This window comes from Chiroxiphia lanceolata, chromosome 2 (genome assembly GCF_009829145.1).
Source record: "Chiroxiphia lanceolata isolate bChiLan1 chromosome 2, bChiLan1.pri, whole genome shotgun sequence".
NCBI lineage: Eukaryota > Metazoa > Chordata > Aves > Passeriformes > Pipridae > Chiroxiphia > Chiroxiphia lanceolata.
The window spans coordinates 20855120-20881201 of record NC_045638.1 but is presented as its reverse complement, the minus strand read 5'-3'; the positions used below and the strand labels follow the sequence as shown (position 1 = coordinate 20881201).

Sequence of the window (26082 nt, the reverse complement as noted above, 5' to 3'; positions counted from 1 at the left end):
AGAAAAAGAACTGTATTTAGGGAGAAAACAGGAGTGAATCTGTGAGTAAACAGCACACAAGCCTGGACTGTAAAGGAAATTCCTGCAATGAGGAAACAGACCCAGGAGTATTTCCAAGCCATGAAGCAGTAGTCATGGTTCATATACCTCCTGACCTGTATTAGGTGGGAACTAAACAAGCACCAACTCTGTCACCTTGATTTCCACAGCAGGGACACTCTAGTGAAAGGGCTGGAGCTTTTGTGAGTGCAGAAAACAGATTTGACAGCAGCATTTTTACAGCCAAATCCGAACTTCGCAGTGTCATGTAGTGGAACTGAAAATTAAAATTGGAGACATGCTATTTCTTCACTTGTTGACTTTCTAAAAAGAAGTGTGGCTTTATTATCTCTATTTTTTAATGTAGTATTCACTAGTTTGAATACCGATTTTTCAAATTAGTAGTAGTTGATAATTATCAAGCATAATTTTTTCAAGTATTTTAAAATCAGTGTGATTGATGTAAAGCACTTTCCTGCCACTGAGGCGTACCTAACTGGAGCAGTGGATGTACCATGTGGTTAGTCAGCATTCCAGGCAGCAAACTCCTGTTGTGCCTTTAATGTCTTTAGTAATCATAACTCATAGCAGCCTAAGGTTTACTCTAATTTATAGACCTAGGATATGTTTCCTAGATAGTGCCATGTAGTGAAGGATTGGTGGTGCAGGAGCTCTCTGCTCTGGCTTCCACATATTTCCATCCCCACTGGACTATGGTGGGGACAGGAGAAGGCTGCCTTGTCAGTTTGTTAAAGGTGAGCCTTCCTGGGCTTTAGCAGGGTCGTCTTGCAGGTGGAAGAGTTTCCAGCTACCTTCTTGCCTTAGAAATCTATCCATTGTGTGTTATTTGAACTCAGGATGAGGTCTTATTTTAGTTTCAGCCCTGGAGGGCTGGCCGTTTTGGTATCCTTCCTTCATTTCAGGGGATCATACGTATGTACTGTAGGCTCTCACTGTTCTGAAATTGTGTGCTGTTGGTCCATTTAGAATTGCTAATTAGAGAAGATAGGTGGAAAAACTTCATGTATGTGTTTCAGTTTCCAAAATTCCCTGAACTCTTGGCATATATATACTTCATTACCAAAACAATTGAGAGCATGCACTCAAAATGATGGGACAGTATTATACTACCTTTGTCAAGCCTTGTACTAGAGAAAAAGGAAACAAAGGATTAAATGACTGGAAGAGGAAAACTCATCTCCTCCACTGTGGCTTATTTGGCTTATTTTTATGCTAAGGTCAAGAGAAATACTCTTTTACAGACAATATCTAGCTGCTTCTTTTAATCTGTTGTGCATGAGATGGCTAAATATAGGAATGCACATGCAGTATTTATGTTGCTGTGAGACAAAGATACGCCCTTAACTTGGCCTGATCTGAAAATAAAAGCTCTTTTGGTCAGAATCACTATTGCTTTTATGAAGTCTATAATCATTATGCTGCAGCCTGTAGTATTAATGATGTTTACAAGTACCTCACAGTTCCCTTTCCGTTTGTGATTAAACTGGTTCCATGTCTTGATAAATAGTGTCGCTGAAATATGTAAAGCAGAGCTCATTTCATGTACAGTGTTCAAAATCTCACTCCTTTTTCTGTGAGGTTGCCTTTCTTATTAAACTGTTGATTCCTAATTCATGACCATTCTCATTGAATCTGCGTTTTCTCTCCAAATACTTCCCTAGGCTGTACTTCTGTTGTTCTGAAGAGCTGATAGGTAATGAATGGCAAACAATGTTTTCCAGGGATTAATCGCCTGCTGTCAGAGTAGGTCACTGGAGAAACTGTGGCTCTTTGCAAGAGTGTCCTCCTTAACTGGTGGCCACAGTTGGAAAAGGTGAAACCTGAGGACAGTGGAGTTCTGCAGCAGCTCTAGAGAGGAATTTAGCTGACACAGACTTTGTGCAATAATGACAAAAATGTGTGGAAAGCTGAGTACAAGAGATCACGGGGAATTCTCCATTTCTTCTTGCCCAGTAAGATCTTAACTGCGATACAAGCACTCTTACAGGTGAAGAAGATCTCCTTGTTATTTCGAAACTGGTTATAGTTTCCTTTCTTTGGTTTGCTTTTTGCAGGCGTAGTTAGTGTGTTGACTTTTGTGTTGCACGTAAGTCAACTCACCCCTTATTTCCTTCAAATTGGACAGGGTCAACATGACTGTTAGATTGCAACTATTTTGATGAGGGCTGTTTTGACAACATGCAAAAATACTTGCTGCAAAAGAGAAAATAGCAGAAGATAGAAAAAAAATAAGTCTAATTTCCTTGAATTTAACACAGTAGACATTTTAAACCCTACATTAAAATTTCCATCTTATCCTTTTTCTCTGCATTTTCCTTACTTTCTTTGTCTTTGAGAGGAGGATACTTAAAAGATGGAAGTCCAAAGCTGAAAAAAAAAATCTATTAAAAATAGTACTCTAAGATATTCAAAGGTTCTAAAAGAAGTCATTTCATTGGAAAAACCATCATATCATTGGTGACTGCTTTTACTTCAGTGAGTTTCCCTTGAAAAATTACAGTGTTCTGGATGTGTTTAAATACGTGGGTATCCTGCCGTGTAGTAATGTGGAGTGGAGTCGCTCTGCTCCCCTTTTTTCACATTTGCTTTTCCCAATCTCAACAGAATGTACCTGAAAACAATACATTGACTAATTTTCTACTGTCTTTTGCTACTATAATGTACTAACCTTGACGTAGTATCGGATTGGGTAGAACTGTCTTAGAGCAAGTGTCTAGCTAGTAGTCATTAGCTAAGGCGATGTTTGAGGGAAATTGGAAAGCTCTCCTAAAGCTCCCTGTGTTTTAGTATCTTATTTGCCAACATTTTCAGTGAACATAATACCTGTAAGAAATGATTTGCTGTTAATTGCATGGAGTCATAGCTCTTTCAGATAGCATGGGTTGTTTTATTGTTATATTGATGTTTAGGATAATGGGGATGTAAATTTCCATTAGCATGCTTGGTCACCAGGAAGGCATAGAGGTCCTGAAGTAAATATTACTATCTTGCATCCTTTTTCTGTTGCTCTGAGTAGACAAAAAATGGCCGAAAAAGGTTATATTTTCTTTTTTTTTTCTTTAAATAGATATTTGACCCATATGTCAGATAACTGCTAATCCAGCAAACACCAAAGCATGCATGAAACTTGCTCAGATAAGCATTTTTGCTGACATGGAGGTTGCTGAGGTGAATAGTGACTCATTTGCATGTAGTAAGAAATCTTTGAGTAAAATCAGTGGCTCTTGTAAGTGTGAAGGTGTCTGACAATTAGCTTTAAGTATGTTTTATCTTGATATAAAAGAATTACTTGAGTGAAAGCACTCCCATGTGCCTTATCAGAAAAAAATAAGAACTCTCCAAAGTGTTTCTTTTAAAAGCCTTTCTCAGAAGTCTTACTGTGCAGAGTATGCTGCTGCTTTTCGCAGGTCTTGACTGGGCAGTTTAGTCTGACATGCACAATAGAAGTCTATTAAATAAAATATGCATAGATTAAAATTCCTATGATATTACCTTTTTCTAAAAAATATTTCTTCATCAGTAGGTTCTACAGGAATAATACAAAATTGTATTGTAAAAATGTTTTTTCTTCCACTGATACTGTCTGGTTTTCATGAAATTAGCTTAGTTTACTACTCTGCATCATTTGGCTTAGTAACTGTATCAGGTATTTAGGTCCAACCAACTTATTTAGGAGTTACTGAGTTTCTAAGTAATGCAAGTATTTCTGTCAATCTTGAGACAAAGCCATAACTTTGTATCTCAACATTCACCTTTGTGTTAAATGTCGGGTACTCTGCTCTATGGAAAGTTCTCTGTACTTTCAGTGTATTTCCTTATACTCAGCTGTAATGTGTTCCTAAGAGACTAGATCTGCATGGTGTAGAGGTTCAGTGTGTTTTGGTTTCAAACACTGTGTGGGCAACCTTGCCAAATGTCACCTGTGATAACATGTAACTAGTAGTATCTCCCTGTAATTAGCAGTGTCCCACAAGGTTCAATATTGTATAACTTACTCATTAATGAGTTGGATGAAGGAGCAGATGCCTCCTCAGCAAGTTTGCTGATGAAACAAAGCTGGGAGGAGTGACCGATACCCCAGAGGGCTGTGCAGCCCTTCAGAAGGACCTTGGCAGGTTGGAGAGGTGGGCGGAGAAGAACCTTCTGAAACTCATCAAAGGCAAATGCAGGGTCCTGTACCTGGGGAAGAATAACCCCCTGCACCAGTACAGTCTGGGAGCGACCTGCTGGAAAGCACCTGTGCAGAGAAGGACGTGGGGGTTCTGGTGGACAACAAGCTGTCCGTGAGGCAGCAGTGCCCTTGTGGCCAAGAAGGCCAATGGCATCCTGTGCTGCACTAGGAAGAGCACTGCCCGCAGGTTGAGGGACGTGATCCTGCCGCTCTATTCAGCCCTGGTGAGGCCACATCTGGAGTTCTGTGTCCAGTTCTGGGCTCCTCAGTACAAGAGAGACATAGAGTTCCTGGAGTGGGTCCAGCAGAGAGCTACAAATATGATGAGGATATTGGAGCATCTCTCTTATGAGGAAAGGGTGAGGGAGTTGGGCCTGTTCAGTCTCGAGAAGACCGAGGGGAAACCTCATCAGTGTATATAAATATCTGAAGGGAGGCTGTCAAGAGGATGGAGCCAGGCCTTTCTTGATGGTGCCAAGCAATAGGACGAGGCAACAGGCAGAAACTGATGCTCAGGAAGTTCAACCTGAACATGAGGAAGAAGTTTTTTATTGTGCAGGTGACTGAGCTCTGGAGCAGATCGCCCGGCAAGGTTGTGGAGTCTCCCTCACTGGAGATGTTCAAGAACCTGTTCAAGATGTCTGGACACAATCCTGTTGGACCAGATGTCCCCACCAGTGGTCCCTTCCAACATTACCCATTCTTTGATTAATTTTCTTGGTAACCCTGAATAATTTTACTAGGATGTCATGAATGTTGTTAAAGTGAAGGGACACCTAGTTTATAGTCCCGTGCTCAGTGTCTTAGTGGCCAGCTAGTTACTCTGTATGGAGAATTTCAGTGGGGCTTTGTGGCATGAGTAGTATTTGGAAATCTTAATTGCCTATGCTGTTACTCTGTTACTTCGATGCAAAATACAAGACAGTAAACTGAAGGAAGTAATTTTGATCTTGTGTGTTATGCTTTTGATCTTCTGAATAAATTTAAATTTACTGTAAATTGATCAAAGGTAGAAAACTCAAGCCAAAGGCATCACTGGAGTCATGCCCCTAGCAAACCTGGTAAATACCACTCATGAAATTTTTGAGTGCTCCTCCTGTACTTTCTTGCCTCCTTTTTATGGCCATTAACTGCTCTCTGTTGTTTCTGGTTTGCAGGTTATTATCCCACTTGACATCTGCATTTGCTCAGACCTTATCCTCTGTCATATCTGTACTTTCACATCATATATGTACACCACATTCACAAAATACATTAATCGCAAGATACTCTTCGCTGTTAGAAAAAAGTGTGCTGCAGATAAACATACATTTAGGAGCTTTAGATTCCCTGGTTTTGAAGGGCATTAGGCTTCTTAGCATAGGCGCAGGCTCTGTGTTGGCCTTATGTTTTATTTTTTCTTATTCTGATAGTTTTGATATAAAGATTAAAAAGTAAAGTGGCAAGGTCAGTTAGAAGGAATGAGTGGCACTTAGTGACTAGAAATGGAAGTAATGATGATAATTGAATCTGTTCAAGTGTGTTGTGGTTTGAAAAACCTTGCCTTCATGCTAACATCAAAAACAAACAGTGCTCAAATACTGATAATTCAGTATTCTTGAGGCATTAATTGAAAGATCAAGCACCATAAGGCAGCAATGCAAACTTCCTTAATTTAGTCTCATAACTGTGTATCATCCCTGGCCAGTACGAGTAATTTACTGTAAATCACTGTAATTCTTGTCCTTCCTGATAACACCATATCACACTGTCAGTTTGAAACACGACCTGCTCATTTTTGCTTGTAAACTGTGATGTTTCTTTTGCCATGTATACATACAAAGATTTCAGTATCTGTTTGTATACACGCAAACTATATACCTTATTTGCAGATGTATCTTGGCAAAGGTATTTTCCAGCTAGGAATATGAATGGATTTTGCTGGCAGGATTTTATGAGAGGTACATACATTTGTATTCAAATAAAGTAGATTTTGAATTCTTCTGGAGATGCTGCTTGTTTTCTGCATCGAGGTACCATATTGGAAGTAAAAAATACACCTCTGTTGTATGGACACTGAAATTTTAATATATAAATAGAATGTACACAGATCCCAACTACTAACACCAGGAGATAGTTGTCCTGGTTTTCAGTTTACTTACTTTTTGTTGGTATGAGTCAAGCATGCACTCAGTCAACACTGCGTGTATTTTGTATTCCACGTGTCATAGACCGAGAACCTAACCAGAATTGTGCCTGATATTTATCTGCAATTTTAGCGAAGCATAACCTTTTCTATTATCAAAGACCAAAGGACCAAATTGATGTATTCTCATCTAGCTCGTGAGCATGTGTGAAACACAGGACAGAAAACCATCTTTACAGCCTTGGGCAAATTGGACTACCTTTTAATAAAATGCTAGGTGTTACTGCAGCTTTGTATGAGATGAGTCATCATCAGGCTTGGCAAAACTGGCTTTTCATCCCTTCAGTTTTAAAGTAAAAGACATACTTAAGCCACCTTGGGCAGGTTTTCCCTCTCCCACTGCTGGGCAGTTGCCTAGATGTGAAGAATGTCTACCTCTTCTGTAGCTGACTCAGCTCAGCTGGCCAGCAGTAAGGTGCTAGGTCATGTCAGTTCAGTTGTTTCTGATCCATACCTACCTTCAGTGATGCATGAAAGTGCTCTGAAAACATAAATATCTAGAAATATCTATTTTATCTATAGAGGTGATGTAGTGAGTTGTCTGCAATTTCTGTGAGGTAGTGCTTGAGGCTTTGCACAGCTGCACGGTTTCACTTCAGTGCAGCATTGTTGTTAACATTGACTTCTACACCACAGGGTACTAGCAAAAGTCATCCCATCTGTCTTTGCTATTTGTGAGCTTTTTCCAATACCAATAATGGGTTAATCTGTGTAAGACAGATCTAAATGGAAAATGGTTAAGGTAAGTATGTGATAACGAGTAAAAAAGAGAAACCAAGTTCAAATACAGCTAGGATATTTATTTTCTGACTAGAATACTTGCTTTATTTACAGAAAAATCCTCCCATGCGCTTAGCTCAGAGGACAGTGTTGGCTCTGCTTGTTACTTGGAAGAAAAAGTATTTTTTGGAATGCGGCTGCAAATTGCGTATGGCATTTCTGGGCAGTTAAGAGATCCTGAGCTTTAGGGGAAAGTCCTTGTTTTGTCTGGTTCTAGTAATGTTCATGTTTTGAACAAACTTTCCACGAAAGTACGTTTTTATTAGGAGTATTTGATTGTAATAGTGAAATTAACACTATGATGTGAATAGCTACAACAAACTGACTTGTATAGGAACCACCAAGGTGTTTGCTTCTTAACAGTCGGCTCCTTTGTCCATCTTTGTTCTTTGAATTTGTGCTCCTGCATTTTTAGATTTTTTGTGTCTTTTTCTTGGGAAACCAGGAGGCTGTCACTTTCAGTATGATCTAAATTCTTAAACAAAAAGAGCATTCAAATTGTAAATTCAGAATCCTGAAAACATTTTTCAGGAGAATTATATCAGCGTAGATGTGAGCTTCGGTAGAAGAGGTTATCACTCAACAGCTCTTACTCTGACAACTAAGAGCAAGTAGGTGTGAGGGGAAGTGGCCTAATACCTAGGGACTTGTGTGGATGTAATCCTCACAGAAAGGCACTTTTAGTGCTAGTTGAGGACAGGAAGATGAGAGCAGGCAGTGGGGACACCACGCCCAAGTCAGGGTGGGTGGAGGTTTGGCCTTTCTGGGTATCTTCTGTGTGGCTCCTCAGCAGGCTAATGCAATTATTACATGGCAGAGAAGTGGCTGTCTAGAACCATCCATTTAGAAATTACTTTTGAGTGCAGGTATGTGCATTTGGTGTGTAGTAACAGGAGTACCCTTGTGCGCTGTGTAGGTCATCTGTTTGCTCCTAGGGTTTGGAGGTGTATATTTAGGATTAAGAATCAGAAAGTCTCAGTTGCTAATTCAGTTCTGCAAGCCCCCCCCAGTGCCTAGTCTCAGAGAGGTCGCACTAATCTTTATCTCAATGTTTAAAATTAGGAGAAGATCTGTTAACATCATAGGATGTTCTGTAGATGATTTAATGGTTGTAGCAGTCTAAATTAGGTAAAGTACTGTCATGATGCCACTTAAATGGCTCTGAGCCACCAGTATGATGCAGCTGTGAAAAAGTCTAATGTGCTTCTGTGATACATTAGATATAATATTTTTGTAGAGAGAAGGAGAAATGCTAATAGCAATTTCATGAAGCCTTCCTGAGATCTCATTTGGAATATTGTGTCCAATGCTCTTCCTTTGCAGTGAACAGAAAGATGGACTTAAATTGGAACAGGTGCAAAGACATATTACTAGGCTGATCAGAATTAGGGAGTATTTATCTTTCAAAGAGCAAATTAGAAAGCTTTTATTGTTTAGCTTAGTCAAGTGAAGGTTGAGAATCACAGAATCACTGAATCTGCTGATTGGAAGAGACGCACAAGGATCAAGTCCAGCTCTTAGCCCTGCACAGGACCATCCCCAAGAATCACACCATGTGATTGGGAGCATTGCTTCTTGAACTCTTATCAGGCTTGGTCCTGTGACCACTTCCCTGGGGAGCCTGTTCCACTGCCTAAGCATCCTCTGGGTGAAGAACGTTTCTCTAATATCCAACCTAAACCTCCCCTCACACAACTTCAGGCCATTCCCTTGGGTCCTATCACTGGTCACCACAGAGAAGAGATCAGTGCCCGCCCCTCCTCTTCCTCTCACAAGGAAGTTGTAGACTGTGATGAGTAGACTGTTCAGCCTCCTCCAGGCTGAACACACCAAGTGACCTCAGCTGCTCCTCATACCCCTCATTCCCCTCAAGACCCTTCACCATCTTCCTTGTCCTCCTTTGGACACTTTTTAATAGATTAATATCTTTCTGTATATAGTGGTGCACACAGTATTCAAGGTGAGGCTGCCCCAGTGAAGAGCAGAGTGGGACAATCCCTTCCCTTGACTGGCTGGCGATGCTTTGCCTGATGCCCCCCCGGACACGTTTGGCCCTCCTGGCTGCCAGGGCACTGCTGACTCATATTCAACCTGCCATTGACCAGGACCCCTTGGTCCCTTTCCATGGCACTGCTTTCCAGCATCTCATTCCCCGGTCTGTACAGACCTCCAGGGATACCCCATCCCAGGTGCAGAATCCAGCACTTTCCCTTGTTGAACTTCATGTGGTTGGTTATTGCCCAGTCCTGTAGTTTGTCAAGGTCTCTCTGCAGGGCCTCCCTGCCTTTGAGGGAGTCAACAGCTCCTCACAGTTTTGTGTCATCTGCAGACTTGCTCAGTATCCCTTAAAGTCCTTTGTCCAAGTAATTTTTGAAGATGTTGAAGAGCACAGGGCCTAAGATGGAGCCATATGGAACCCCACTAGTGACAGGTCACCAGTCCGATGTTCCCCCATTCACTGTTACCTCTGTGCTCGACCCGTGAGCCAATTGCTCACCCACCACATGATGTGTTTATTCAGCTACGTGCTGGACATTTTGTCCAGAAGGATCCTGTGAGAGACGGCATCAAAAACATTACTGAAATCCAAGAAGATTACATCAGCTGGCTTCCCTTGATCACCTAGGTGGGTTACCTTGTCATAAAAGGAAATCAAGTTTGATAAGCAGGACTTTCCTCTCATGAAGCCGTGCTGGCTATGACTGATGACTCTGTTGTGTTTCAGGTCATTTTTTTAATATATCCCAGAAAAATCTTTTCCATGCTTTTACCAGGCACTGAAGTGAGACTGACAGGCCTGTACTTTCCAGGTTCTCCTTCTTACCCTTCTTGAAAATCAGGTAAATGTTTGCCAGGTTCCAGTCAACTGGGACCTTTTCAGATTCCCAAGACCACTCAAAAATCATCAAGAGAGGTTTTGAGATGAAATCAGCCAGCTCTTTGAGGATTCTGGGATGAATCCCATCAGGCCCCATAGATTCGTAGGGATCCAGCTGGAGCATCAGATCCCGCACAATTTTCGGGTCTACTGGGAGTTGATCATTCTCGCAGTCATGGTCCTCCATCTCAGGGCTCTGACAGGATGAAGTTATTCTTTGTAAAATATTTATGAGTAAACGTCAGCAACCAAGACCTCTTTCAGCTGAAGTATATTCAATTTTTTTTGGTATTAGTATTATCAATTGGTCCTGAATGAACTTAGACAAGAAATTACAAGACCTTCCCCCACCATTTCTTCTGAACAGAGCAGTGGGGCAAAGAACCTGAACAGTTTTAAGCCCAAGTTTAGTAAGCTGCACAGGAGATTTCATTCTGGAATGACAATAGAAAGTTAAGTTATGAGACAAGTCTTTAGGTTTGAAGTATTGAGGTCTCCAAGGGGTCGGAAGGGAGACTGAAACTGCTTGTTTTCATTGTATTTGTTTGGCACTAACAACATACTTCAGCATTTCCAGTGGCTGCTAGTGGATAAGAAGCATGTTTTTTCTGCTCTTCTTCCAAACCATTTTACTAACAACTTATTTTACTTGTTCCCTGTTCTAGCCCCCATCTTCTCGCATTCGCCATGGAACCAATTACTAGATCTGGGATCAGGAATGAATGAGTCCCCCTCGGGAAATTAAACATAATATAGATATTTTTATCCCTTTTTTGTTGTGTGAAGCATGGCCCACTTCCTGTGATCATGTAGAAGTTGTTACTTAGCAATTATTAAAAACATATGCAACTATTGCAAAGACATAGAATATAACCAGTGCCCTCAAGCTGTATTCTATAATTACAGCTTTTTCTATAGCTATTTTGCCTTTTGTAGGGTATTGAGAAGCTTTTTTGGGGTTTAGGGCACATGGAGCAGATATGCAATGGAAACTTCAGAACTGAACATTCATCGTGTGGTTGCCTGCAGTTGCACATCAGTCCTGAAAGGACCATCCTGTGTCTCTGAACTGTGCTGACGCACACACTGAATTGCCTGTTGGGGGTCCAGAGGAGGTGTTGCATTATTTCTGCTGCTCAGACTTTACTGTTTGGTGCAGACAAGTTTCTTGGTCATGTTGTCTGGAGAATATATGTATTTGTCACCTCCTGTACCCCAGAAGAATTGTTCTCAGTAAGTGACGTCTTGTAGATGGGTTATCACTTGCCTTTGCATTTTTGGCATTTCTGTGAGAAAGTAGATTTGCTGGGAATTCAGCCAAGACCTCAGATTGAGGAGGGGGAACTACAGAAGGAAAATGAGATGTGAAATTCTTTCATAGGCTCTAACTTTGGTATTGAATTAAGTAACCAGAATGTGGGCAGGAAGTAGAGGATGGTAAAGAGCAGTGCTTCCATTAGTTTGTCTTGTTTTTGCAGAAAGCTGTGCAGCTTGAGAGGAGTGTAGTGTTTATAATACATTCATGACATGGCTGTTTCCTGGTAAGTGTGCCACAGGAGGAAGTGTTGTTCTTAAATTAGTAAATGAAAAAGCAGCTGATAAAGGATGGGGGCTACTGATTTCTAGATTTTGTTCAGGACAGGATTTAAAGGGAAAAGTTTCTTTTCAGTGTTTCATTGGAGGGTCAGATTATAAAGTAAATTATAATTTACTGAGCTTGATAGGTCAGGCTATATTGTACCACCAAACACTCAGCTGTCTGTGAAAAGGGCTCTAGGCTTTAGGTGTCTTATTGTCGTAATAAAAAATAATAAAAAAATTATTCAGAGGATGGCTATAATGTAAACCTGAATATTTGTAAAATACATTGTTAAGCAGCTGAGAATTCCTAAGAAAATAAACTAGTTAAATAAGATATTGTTCCTGCTTCCACCAGTAACTTGTGTGCTTTTATACATATTATTTGAAAAGGAGACAAATAATTTTGAGAAGCTCATTAACGTTATAATTGAGGCCAGTTCAATGTCACTTTTGGTTTTTACCATAAAAAGATGGTACCTCCCATTCAGGATGAATTCTGTTTCAAAAATTAATTGAGTTCAGAAGAGTGTATTTGCTGACTAAATGTAATAGCCAGTCTTTTGAAAATTTTGGCCATAACATTTATATTATATTAGACTCTTAAAATGAATCTGATTTATAAATTACTTTGAGATCAAATATGTTAGGAAATACATTTTAATGGAAGGGGCTTATACTGTGGTAAATTTCTTTCCTGTTTAACACCTTATAGATCATCAGTCTGGGGGAAAAAATGCACTGAAACCTTGTCTTTCATGAACAACTGTGTGACACCAACTGCACTGTTTATATTTAAACCATTGGATTATCTCTACTACTTTCTAGCAATGCCCTTCATGATGAGATCCTGTAATTAATGGTTCCTGAAAGTACCGGCACCTCTTCTCTCCTTCAGCTCTCTGAAGCATGAAACTCAAGGATCAAAGAAATGTTAACTATATTGGCTTTAGGCTGTATAAAGTATAATCCCAGGTCACTTGTTTGCTGGAAAGTTCTAGGACTTTTCTGTGTGAGCAAGTTAACTGGCATCAGACAGACGATAACAGCTATAGTGGTGATCCTAAAATCTTCTTACTCTAGGAGAGATATTTTGAGGTGAGCTGGGCTTCTTTTGGATGAAGGTTGTTAGGCAAAAAACCTTTTTATTGCCAAACCCTCCCCCTCCAGACCCTTACATGGAATATTTAAACTAGTTCAGTGTATGATTCTGTCGTTATTAACTGGTAAATTTTCCATGCCAGGAAACCATTAGATGGTAGGAATCATTACTTTCCTTCTGTCTTGCAGGTTTTGGGAGGCACAGGCACGTGTTAATGTGACCAGGTGGGGAAGGGGGCAATTCTTATCTTATATGTGTGATTTGTGGCGGAAAATGATGGACCTTCAGTTGTAAATGATTTTCTTGACTTTTCTGGCAAGGACATATGTGTGGGTAAATGAAGTGTCTTTTTCATGTCACTGGTGATGGAAACTAGAACATAAACATTGCAATACAAGGGATGCCAGGAACCTGTGGGCAGGAAGAGAAAATAAACAAAGCAGAAAGTTTTTCTAAAGTGAGTGGAGGCAAATACTGACATTCTTTTTAAGAGTTTTTTGTTGTTGTATTTTTGGGGGGGAGGGGTTGTATGTGTGTGGGTTTTGTGGGTTTTTTTTAATTCAGGATCAATCTACTACTAATAGTTGTGTTACTAATTTCTTGTTACCCTAAGTAGCAAATATGTGAATATAGGGATTAATAGGAGACTCAGAATGCCAGCTTTTGAGAAATGCCTCCGATCACCTGTGATGATTGGCTTGTGTATGAGTTGCAGTCATTGCATGAGTTATGTCCTGAAGCCTAGTTCCAAGAGCATAATTCATATTGACAGTCCTCCTTCCTACATGGGATGTGACAATAGTGGATTTGGAGGGTCAGGCCATGCTGGGGATGGGAGCCAGGATAACTGAATCTGCTTCTGCCTTGGACACTAGCAAGACAGTGTACGAAGTGGAAGAACAAGCAGTTGTACAGAATTAAGTATATTCTTGTGACTGTTTGAACCTCTTCAGAAGAAATAAGAATAAATAGCATCTTACATTATCCTGGCACATACCTTTCCATGCTGAGTACTTATCAGCAAGATCTAAGTATTTTGAACATTTTTATTTCCCTGTTGCATTTGGGATCAAATAAAGATAATTAGATGCCACCTGCAGCATTAAAATGTACTTAACACAGTGTGGCTCAGCAGAGGAATGAGTGATTTATTTGTAAATACTGTGTTCATTAATAATACTGCATTTATACTTAACTTTTATGTCGGCCACACAAAAAGGCTGTTGAAAGGTTACATCCTTGTAGTGTACCTAAATATTTTTGATAATTCATTATTTTAATATAAAAAGTATTTTATTGACCTTTTTCAGTTAAATCAGAGAGTTATTTTTTCTTTTTTGTTTCAATATGGCAAGAATCAAGATGTAATAGAAATTCCTCTCTAGCAGACAGCTTCTATCACGGAATCATTCATCTGTACTCATTAAGTAAATTATGCTGTTACTAAATGGACACAGTAGCAGCAATACAGTAGCAGCATAGGAGAGATCTATCCATAATCCAGGACTGCAGCACAGGCTGGTATCTATCCACCAGGGGAGCAGATCTGTGGAAAGGGACATGGGTCTTCTGGTGGACAGTAAGCTCAATATGAGTGAACAGTGTGCTGCTGTGGCAAGGAAAGCCAACAGGATGCTGGGCTGCATCAATAAGAGAATCACCAGCAGAGATAAAAAAGTCATTATTCCACTCTACTCAGTGCTTGCCAGGCCACACCTAGAATGGTGTGTTCAGCTTTGGTCCCTGCTTTGCAAAAAAGATGTGGTGGAGAGGGTCTAGAGAAGGGTCACAAAGATGATCAAAGGACTGGGAAGCCTGTCATGTAAGGAAAAGCTGAGAGAACTGGGCTTGTTCAGCCTTGGGAAAAGAAGGCTATGGGGACACCTTATGACCATGTTCCGGTACTTGAAGGGTGTCTACAAAGATGATGGAGACTCCCTTTTTACAAAGAGTCCCATGGAAAAGATGAAGGGTGCAAGTTACTCCTGGGGAGATTCCAGTTGGACACAAGAGAAAACTTTTTCACATTCAGAACAATCAGCAATTGGAATAGCCTCCCCAGGGAGTGGTGGATTGCCTAGCACTAGACACTTTACAGATTTGGCTGAAGAGGATGCTGGGCCATCTTGCCTAGATGGTGCTTTTGCCATGGAAGGTTGAACCAGATGATCCTTGAGGACCCTTTCAACCTGGTATTCTATGATTCTGTGATTGTATAAAATCATCTTAAATTCAGCCTTAACCCTCTTAGCCTCCCCACACAAATGACAGGCATGTTTGAGACAGGATAGGGAGATATTTTTGTTTAGTTCGTTCTTTTTGGGAGAAATAGGTGAAGGTATGCTATAATCTACTTTCTTCCAGTACAGTAAAAATAAGAACACTTCTTCTTGGTAAACAGTGCCAAGAGAACTCTGTTCTTAATTAAAACCCATTCCTCCCTCCCCCACAGTGCCTAATATATTTGACTGAATCAAGGACTGTTTTGTCTTCAGAAAGAACGGTTTGAAGAAGTGTAAGGAACACCTTGTTAACTGAAATGTAGATTGAGTTTAGATTGAGATTTAGACTCTAAGTAACTTTATTTGGATCCTTTGTAGAATGATAGAATGATTTTACTTTTTTTTTAATTTAAAAGGCTGAATGGTGTTAATCTACCATCAAAACTGAAGTACCTACAGTTCAAAAAGCCTTCATTACAGCTGCATTGACATCTAAATGTGTAGGTGTCTGTAGTGAGGGATTTAAGTGCCTGAAATTCTGTGTCTGCTCAGACAGCACTGCTGGTTTAGCTTCTCTCCTGCCCCAGTTCTTTTGGGATCTTGACATTAAGCGTTCCTGCTCATTAGCCCTTGTACAGATCTCTTTAACACCCATCCTTGGAAGTGAGTTCAGCACAAATGGCTATGGCACGCTAATCACAGACAGTGTAGGAACCAGGAAAAGATATGGAGTTGGTTGTTGAGAAGAAATCTGAAAACTGCCAGGGCAAGAGGCAAGCATGAGAAGTGAGTGGGAGAGTAAAGCAATGGGAAAAACATTGGGAGGTGAAAAGCGGTGAGGAAGAGCTAACAGAGCTGTGAAGGGTACAGAAAGCTGAGAGAAGATGTTGAGATTAAAAGGAAAGCTAGTATAGGAGAGCTGGAAGCTAATGGGAAATGGGATTCTGGTTGTGGGGAAGGAGCAATATATTGTATAATGAAGTTGATGAGAATGAAGCAGTTGCTGAAAAGAGGCAGAGGGGCAGGACTGGGATCACAACTAGGAAACTGAGCCTGATGACAAAGAGTGTGATGGGGGTGGTGGCACATGTCCACAGGATTGGCAGTGATAGAGCTTGGATGAGAGAGTTTTGAGGGAGACTTAAGTGTCTGCATTGAACAAGGTGGAGCTTCTCCTTTTGAATAGTTACCATTTTAAAAGAGCTGGAAGTTAAACCAAGCTCAGAAAGTTGCCTTGAGTAAAGTTGTTAAGAGTTGCAAAGAACAAGTGCTGCAAAGCTGGGATGGTGAAGAATTAAGATTTTCTAAAATATGTTAACTGGGCTCCCTTGGACATATGCATTATGATATAGTTTTAAATTATATGATTGCAGATTTGCATGGTCTTTTTAAGTGGAACAGAGGTGTATGAAGACTGCAGCAAAGTAGACAGGTCTTTGAAAACTTGCTTTTATTTGTTGTAGAAGACAGGGGCAGTGCACAACAAGCCAGGAAAGATGTGCGTCACCTTAATAGGCAGCCAGATGAGTACAGCTTCCCCAGGAAATTAGTTTGAGGCTAAGTAGTCTGATAAATGAACTTTAGGAATCTGGTTGAACACTGAAGTTTGTAATGCTTCTGATTCAAAAGTTTCAGTCTTGTCTATGGGGATCATATAACCTACCTTGCAGGGGGCTGTAATGCAATCTGTTGTTATCCTGACAGCACCAGAGAGGAGCTCTGTCTGGAAACTGGCGTTTCTGTGCTCAGAGTGCTCTTCTGGAACAGCACAGAATGACCTGGGGCAGGTAACATACAGAGCCGTGCTGTGACCACGTGTAATGCAGTCAGTGTGTAGATTTCCAGTACTCTCTTCTAGCTACTGTATTCACTGAATCAGGTCCTGTAAAAAAAAAAAAAATTCACGTCATCACCTAGTAAAAAGCCAGTCAGACTACATTTGAACAAGGGGGCCCAATTGACTCCAAATCTTTAAAAAAAATTAAAACCAAAAAAAGAACTTCTGAAGTGCTTACTTTAAAAATGTGTTAGTTTCCACCTCATTGGACATCTGTCCTATATTAAGATTTTAGGGTTGTTGAGAATGTTGATGTTTGTATATAGCTTGATGACTTCTGTTTCTTTAAATGGCATGCTTTCCATACATTTTTCCTGGGAAAATCTGGATGCACAATGTGCAAAGAAAACATAAAAACTAGGAAGTATGGTTACAGTCAGGTTTTTTAATTTCCCTTGACTTCTGGTAATATCTTCTTTGAAAGATTGTACCTTGGTTTATTTTCCAATTATATATACTTGCATGATGGAAAAGATGAAAAATAATTTTCTTTTAATCTGATGTAATTACGGCTGTATTTTAGGGGAACTAATTCCATTTTATCTGATTATATTCTGACCATGGTCAAAAGTAAGGCTGCAATTACTATTTAAAGAGACTAGTTTCAGTGGTTGTCATATCAAATGCATTGCTTTTCTACTCTGTTATTGTTAGATGGAGTGCTCTAAATTAGATGGTCTAATTCTGGAAGATTTGAAGACATGCAGGTGGACTTTTGTGTCAGCAAAGCCACACTTGTTTAATTGGAGCTCCATATGTCTGCAAAAATTGATTCCAAATGGTCAAATAGCACATTTTGAAAATGTTTCTTTAATTCATACTACTGCCAGAAGAAAGTAGAATAACTTTATTTTTTAAGCTCCTACTTAACTAAGTGACAGTACACCTGTACATGAACCTTCTTTCGAGTTTTAAAGTGTTAATTGAATATGTAGGATTTTCCTGTCACGTGTTAACATTTTTGAGGTATCTTAAATCTGTGGCTGACAAAGGCTTAACTGTGTGCTCTCTGTTTGTACTCCTAAAAACAAGTGATGAAATATACTTAAATCATGCAATCCCACCTACTACTGGGTTGAATTTACATTTCATTTAAGGTCGTGCTGAGTCTAAAAAAAATATATATAGAACTGGCCAAATAAAACCCAGTCTTTTTACATGGGAGAAAAAAGCTTTGAGTTTGCTTCTGGTTAAGCAAATTGATGGGGAATAATCCTGTTAGAAAAGCTGGATATCTGAATTTTTAAATTGGGGCCATAAAATTTGATATAATCAAGAGATGAACTAATAAGAAGTTATGCAGATTAATTTTTTCTTTGTTTTTTACTGTACACAGGTACCTAAGGATAAAACTGGCCTGAAGGGAAAATCTGGGGGAAACTGGGGAGCCTGACTGTTCTTACACCTGAGTAAGTGAATGCTTAGCTGAAAATCAGCTTTACAAAGTGTTAGAACCGTTAAATATTCTTCAGCATCTCCATACCTAATCTATAATTTGAGACAATACTTTGGCTTTTGAATTGAGACTGGAAGAACTAGGACTAGCTACAGGGAGGGAATGTTGTATAGAGCCTCTAGTGCTTTGCAGTAGGTTTTCCTTTTATTCTTGCCCTTAAAGCCTCCATAAAGTGAAACACAGATTATAAGCAGGATTTCTTGGTATTTTGGTGGTTTGCCTTTTTAGTTTTTTATCTATAGGCTAATTCCTGAGTTTCATAAGATTAAACTTGATCTTGCTGGTTTGTAATCAATAGTAAGGCACGGCGACTCAGCAGAACTGAAGTCCTGGGAATGGGCCAGGTTAAGTATGAGGTCATCAGAGGGTGAAGGCTGAGAGTGACCTCGTGGTAGCCTAATACAGTTGTCTTGCAAAGGCTGAATGCTCATTCCATGGTTTGTTTTTTTGAGACAGAAACTATTACCTGGGTTGAGTTTGCTCCCACTAAAATAGGATAGGGACAGCTTTTCTTCATCAGTTGGACATGGCACATGGCAGACATTCCTAGGGATCTGAAAGACTCCAGTTCCAAACTCAGCCTACAAAATTTTCTGAAATGACAGAAAAAATATTTTCCAGTTATCCACCTAGGTTTTTTTCCTGGCAATCCAACGATTATTCTGTTTACAAAAAATAATTTTACATGTCAAAAAGGTACTTTGATGTATTACTTATTATTTAATGTATTTATTTAGTCATACATATTCATATAGGGCATACATGTAATATTAATGAGTAGATAAATATTGTATGGCATGAAACTTCTTTCTACTGGTAACGTATTTTTAAAAATGGACAAGTTAATTGAGTTTTCTGAAACAATCGCTAGAGCTGGAGCCTTTCTTCCTGCTGGCATTTATCACACTAAAAGAATTATCTTTGGTTTTGGAAGGCTTCAGTAAGTTGAATATCCTTATTGGTATCTGCATTAAATTTTACAAACAATACTTACCAGTTGAGAGTCTCTCAATTTAATCTGGTCTAAACTTGTTACCAATGCTGTTTATTCCAAATGTGCTGTGGTTTAATAATATAATAATTATAATAATTATATTCTTGTACGGAATACGTGAACTTAGAAATTGATATGTCTACCTAAAAAATATATTTCATTTTGCTAGAGTATTTACTGTATTTATCTTTGCAGTAGAGTAGTACACAAAAAGGTCTCTTGTTGCTTTTGATATTAAAGAGAGTTAAATATACAAGTTAAAAATATGCCAGGCTTTGTGAGCTATACATGCATAAGACTTCAAATTCATTTAGAAATGCACCATAGCAGCATTTAGCATTATCATTCTTTGATTTGTAAATTAGGTACTGAATCACAAATAATACCTGAGACTCTATTATAAGTAATTGGTTGCCTTCCTGTGCATTAGTAGTTCTCACTGAAATTCTAGTTCCTTGTCTTGCACTCATTTTGTATGGTTTTAGGAATTAGCCTCTGGAATAGCGAACTACTACGTGTAAGGTTTATTAAAGAAAAGAAGTTCAGTGTTCTTAAATAATAATGGCATATTTTGAAATCACAATTGACTCGACAGCTCTGTTTTAAATCCAGCAGGACCTTTGAGAGAGGGGTTTGCCTTGTTTCTTTTAACTTCTCTACTAACATGCAGCAAATGTTTTCATTTATTTCCTGTGTTATCAGTCCTACTCTGCATATTTTAGTCTATTGCTTTTGACAGTGATGAAAGGCAGGTATTTTCTGACCTTTTGTATTTTGGGTGCTTCATAAGCTCAGCTGTTCATTTTGGGAATATTTTCTCTTTTGGAATATTTTTCTTCTCTTTTGTTCCCGTTTCCTTGTTTGAAAGGCAGCACTAGAAATTCCAGGTGCAATGGTAATGTTTCTGAAATTATAGTTTAGATTTTGTGCTTGCGTACATGGGACAGGAACTTGGCCATACAAAAGAAAGGCAGTCATCTGCTGGCTTTGAGGATCTGTAGTGACTTCTGCATTGACAGAGATATCATGTCAGTGTTATGTTGCTTTTTACTTGAAAATTGTCCTTAATTGTTGTTTAATAAAGCAGAAGTCAAGAATTACTGAACTAAGAGATGGGGATAATCCAATTGAATTGTGTAGTCTGTTCCTTTATGAATGTAGGATTGATCTCTAATTTAGGTGTTTTATCCAGTTTATTTTTTGCCAGTTACTGTAGTTACTGCATCACCTACGGATTTTCTCATTCAGACTTGAAATTGAGTGCCTTGGGGCAAGATTTTCTCAGTTAAGCATGAAAATGAACTTGCCTTGGTTTTGAGAGCATCCTGTGCGTAGCAGTTCTTGTGCCTGGTGTTCTGGAAAGATCAACGGGTTTGTGCAAATCTGCATCTGGGTTTGAAGCAAGATAAACATATCTGTGCTGCAGCCCTCTGTGTGCTGCATTGTGCTCTTTTTCAGGGATTGGTAGGTATTAGTCCATCCTGAATTTAGAGGCTGAAGTGAAGCCAACTGATACTGTTGCTGGAGCCTGTTGATACTGTAGGATGAAGCTCTTCAGCTTCTTTTAGCAGTTAATTGTAAATTGCAGTGTATGGTTTCTGACAGTTTTTAAAGATGTCATATGCTCTGCTGTTCATAGTCTGGAAATCTCTGGGGATTTAAAATTCTCTACAGTATCTCTCTCACAGAGATCAATTAAGTTTCTAATTAAAGCTGTATCAGCCTAGCATCTACTGAAATCTTAAAAGAGTTGATGTTAAAATAAATATAGTAGGTTTTTTAATCTCATGAAAAAAAATTTTTGAGGATTATTGGGGGTTTTTTTATATTTTTGAGAGGGTTTCTTTGTTATTCACAAAGTGGTGTTTGAGTAATGGAAAGCTTCAGTAGCTGAAATTTTTAATGAAAAGGAGCCAAACAAATTTATTTAAACAATTTTATTTATTAAAATAGCTTATTCTCAGGCAGCTAACAGAACTGTAGTTGCAACCCTCCCTCATGCTTTCTGCCTTTGAAAGACTACTTATTTTGATCAGACCTAAAATATTGATGAAATTATATCTCTCTGTTTTGCCTGAAGTCAAGTGTCACACCCTTTCATTGATGTTTGGAAAGTTGTATATCACTACATTTGAAAGGTACCAAAGTCCTGTGGTTGGCCTCAGCATTAAAACACATAGACACTTCTGCTTTATGGGGCCGTAAACCATATAATTCATCACTGCTGACGATCTGGAGGTAGATGTGGGCTTTTAAAGAACAATATATTACAAATTCCTTTGGAGGGGGAGTGTTTGTTTTTAGGGATTCCTGGAGAGTGGAAGCCTATTACGGTGGTATTGTGCATGTAATAAATCATGTACTTTGCCTAGGTTGGGGTTTTTTCCTTTTTTTTTTTTTTTTAAGGTCTAAGACCATTCAAACATTCTGTCATAATAAGAATAACAAGTAGTGTCCTCTCTGCAAACACCGAAGAGAGGGGAAAACATTTTTTTTATTTTCACAGTGTAATATTGTCACTATCTATATAAATAAATGATAGTGTGTCACACAATTCACATGAACAGCAGTGCAGCTGTATTGCTGTTGTCTGCCCAAATAACAAGAAGTGAGAAGGAAAGAGGGGGTGGCAAGGGGGATATGTATCGGAGATGGGCACTGCAGTGTGAATAAATTGACACTGTGGTTTTATGGGGGGGGACACTCATTACAGGAGGCTTCATCTGTTTGCTGCTTCCCATATTTAGAAAGCATCTTTAGTGATCCTTTTTGCAAACCAACTCATGCAGTAACTGGCAAAACAGAAGCAATTAGTGGTGTAATCTCAAAGGGAATCTCAAGCTTCACTCTAAGTGCAATGATTAAATCCACTAAAATGATAACCATTGCTGCCAAGAACTCCTGTAATTGGTCACTAATGTATTTTGTTGTAGCAGTCGATAACTACTGCATTTCATGCACGTAATTAGTAATGCATACACGTTTGGTCAGTAAAATTGAAAATCCTGATAACCGAGGGTTGAGGGGGTGGGAAGGAACATAGAGCTGCAGAACTGAAATACTGCTCTGTTGATAGTACCTAACTAGAACTGTGTGCTTCAACAAAACAAGTGTCCTACTGTGCTGGAATACAAATGGGCTGTCTGTGGCAGGATATAGCAAAGACATTTGGCAGAGAGGGATTTGAAAGCTTCTGGCATAATGTAATTGAATTGGCCATTTCTTTAAAGATACAGCAAATTGTTTGCTGCAGCATTCATCATCATAAGGAAGGTCAGACAGCTTGCCAAACATATGATATTCATAATAAAAAGTAAAACGGTGACGCTTATATTTAAACACAAATCATGTTATCATGTTTGTAAAAGCTGGGGAAACGAATGGAAATATTTTTGGTGGCGCTGAGGCGTTAGTAATCTAAGTAAGACTGTAATTCAAGAGGGGGAAAGCATATAGGAAAGGACCCACAGGGGAATTCAGCTACTGAGCAACATGGGATCACCCTGATTTGAGAGGGTATTAGGTGTTTTGGTAGGATTATTGCTGACTTTCTCTTCTGATCACTTAAGGGAATATTAGCTTGTATGATCCTATTTTTCCCTTTTAAGAAAACAAAGGGAAAAATAACAAAGAAGGACTTAAGTCTTCAAAAAGAGACAAAATTTGAACTGAAGCGTTGCTGGGGGTTTTTTGTTAGTCAGTTTTGCTGTGACAAAATAAGCTGATGCAACAACCTGTAGCATATCTGAAATGTGATATGAAATGCTCAGTATTGGTACTCTGGGAAACCCCTCTCGAGTCACATCCAGAACACTGAACGTAAATTGCATGGTGACGGGGGCTTTGGGCCATGCAGTGATGCCTCTGCAAATGAGTAGCTGTTAGCTTTTAGGTTCTAACACATTCAGGAGACTGGCATTTTGATTTCTTGCACCACTGCACCACTGATAGGGTTGGAAATGGGAATCAAAATAATTAGATTGGATATATAGATCCCAGCAAACCAGCCAAGAAAGAGGTTGGGCTGCTCTGAATTCTAAAATGTGCCAGTGCTTTTTTTATGAGAGTGCAAGGATGAAAGGAATAAACTAGAGTGCAGATGCTCACCATTTATATTCAAAGCATGTAATAAAATAATTGAATATATGCTTCCTCCTATTAAAGCCTGTTAAAATCAGTAATAAAGTACATTAGTGTTATATTAAAAAGGGAGCACAAATTTTCAGGTAATATATCTTAGTTGTATGCATGGTGTACAGATAAGCAGACTGGGAGATGGTCTTTTACATTATCCAGCGTATTCCTTGCTTATACAGGACTGTTCCTGTCAGTGCATTTTCTGTTATTTTGCCCAGCAGTAGCTTTGCAGTATTCCCTCTGGCAGTTTTTTTACAGGCCAACAGTCGTTCCCCTCCAAAAAGCCTTTCCTGCTAGTCACTCAATATTTTCCATGTAAAAAACCTAACAAAAACAAACCACCAAAAAAACCCTCACTTTCCATGTACTCCTTCTTGAGTTTCTATAGCTGACAGAAAATATGTTCCTTTTTCTGCTATGCAGATTCCTCCTTTAGATATTTGTGAACTAATACCCCACTTTCTCTTTGCTCCACCTTACCATTTTTCACCTGTACAAAATCCATCTCTCAGTCTTTACTCAAATTTCAGTTCGTTACATATTTACTCTTCATTTAACCAAGAGATTCAGGAGTCCAGTTCCTCCTAAATTTATAGAGAATATGTTTTTTGCTGTTAGCATGATTTCTGATGCTTTTCTTTTTTAAATTCTACTCCATGGCTTGACTGCCCATATCATCTCCTACTTCATTTATGTCTCAGTGCACTATCTCCCGTCCTTCTCTACCTTCCCTATTACTGATTTTTTCATAACCAACTTGTTATATCTTGCATTTTCCCAGGTAATATCTCTGTTGCTTTCCATTTATATTTCTGTGTTTCCTTTTATTGCATTAAATCCAAGTCCCTCTTGTCTCTGTAACTTCTAATCTATCTAGTCAATGTTCAGCATCAGTCCAAACCAGCCTATTGGTTTGTGTGAACATCTGTGACGAGGAAGGCAGTGGATGCAGTATCTCCTGTGCTTTGAAGCCAGATGTTCTGGTAATACTGTGTGATAATTACGCATGCTGAAGGACTTGCCTACTTTTGCAGAAGCCTGTCCTGCGTGCTGTCCCTAAAACACTGACTGAATTTGTAAGCGAATACAGCAGTTAATGCAGTAGTCACTGTGCACTATGCACTAATGCAAAAAGCTATGTTGAGCTGTTTCTGAACTAAATATCAGCATTTTTCCCATTTCCCTACTTCAGATCTACAAGAAGTTTGCCCTACTCAGTTGTAAAGACAGTGATGAGGAATAGCAAAGTGATGTCTTCTTGTTTTGATCTGTGCAAGCCCATAACATCTGAAGCTCCTTCACAAGTTGTCATTTGTGTATCTTGAAGGTGCATTGTGGCCGTATTGTACAGCTTGCACATAGGTCTCCTGTTCAGTGTGATGTTTTTATGTAAGATTGCAATAGTAAAAAATGAAAACTGTATTTACTATCCATATGGAATGCATGATAAATAGCTAGTATGGAGGTGCAGTGTTGAGGAGCAGTACTCCTACCAGAAGCTCAGAGAATTTGGATTTATTAGGGAGATGGTTTGGGAGTTCTGCAGGAGCTAATCTTTCTGGTAGAAAACTGACAAAATCCAATGTGTTTTGTTAAAAGGAAATTGAAATTGTGAGTTGATCATCATCTAGTAATAAACATGTGAAGACTTATGATGTGAGAAGGCTCTTTTGTTTGGATGCTATGGAAATAAAAAGATGCATTGGAAATAAGATAAAGACAGAAGAATTCAAAGAGGAAACCGAGTTTGTTATTTCCCCAATATTCACAGATATTTTAAAGCTGGCAAAACTATTGAAGTTGAGACGAGGAATTGTCCATTAGCTGAAATTTTTACATCCTGCTTGGATGAATTTCTAGAATACAGACTTCTTTCATTGTTTCAAAGTTATGTTTAATGCAAGAATTGCATGTTTGAGTTTCAAAACTTGTGTTATTGAGGACACTCAGTTAGGTAACCTGTGTGTTTCTTGTTGGATTCATGCCTATTAAGGCCTTCAGTTAAGGTTCAGGCATTCATACACTCAGATTATTTAGTTCAGATGATGGTCGTAGGTTTCTGGAGGACAGTTGCAACACAGTAGTTGCTGTGCAAGAAACTGAAGTAGTACAGTAATTTGTTCTGCTCCAAAGGTTAGCTCTTAAAATGAACACAGCTCACTTAAGAACCCAGTAAGGATTGACTGGTGTTGAGAGTTTATTTGAATGCTTGGTACTGTTGGGAGTTTGGAAAAGAAATGTTATTTTGGTTTTTAATCAATTTTTCCTTGACCTTTATCTGCAGCAAAATTGGCTGGCAGTATCACAACAGGTCTAAATGCAACATTTTATTTATGGCATTAATTTTATAGAAGAGCAAATGGAGTTTGGAGAAAAGAAGAAATGAATGACTCCTTAGCTTTTTTAGATTAATAACTTGCTGAATGTGAATGAGTGCAAATGCCAGTGACTTGAACAAAGGGGTCAAAATAAATACCTTGAGCAAGTTCCACAATGTTTGTCTAAGAGGACTGCAACATTTGATCCCCCATATTTTGACTACTGCCATTCAGACAACAGTATAGCAGTGTATTACACAGGTAACATTTTCTGTACCTTTTAGGGTGTTAACTGCCATTAAATATTTCCTGTTCCAATGTATAAATAACCCTCTGTGATATGAATTCTAGGTAATGGAAACAC

At 39.0% G+C, this 26082-nt stretch overlaps 1 protein-coding gene across 3 annotated transcripts in view; it reads left to right on the top strand.

The window, feature by feature from the left end:
* Nucleotides 1-26082, top strand: part of TBL1X (transducin beta like 1 X-linked) — a 196067-nt gene that overhangs the window by 40849 nt on the left and 129136 nt on the right. For 2 of the 3 annotated variants that reach the window (XM_032679464.1, XM_032679465.1), the window contains exon 2: nt 18150-18222. The exons of the other annotated variant lie outside the window; for it this stretch is intronic. The gene's annotated coding sequence lies outside the window, so the exon portion shown is untranslated. The remainder of the gene's footprint in view (nt 1-18149; nt 18223-26082) is intronic. 3 annotated transcript variants of the gene reach the window in all.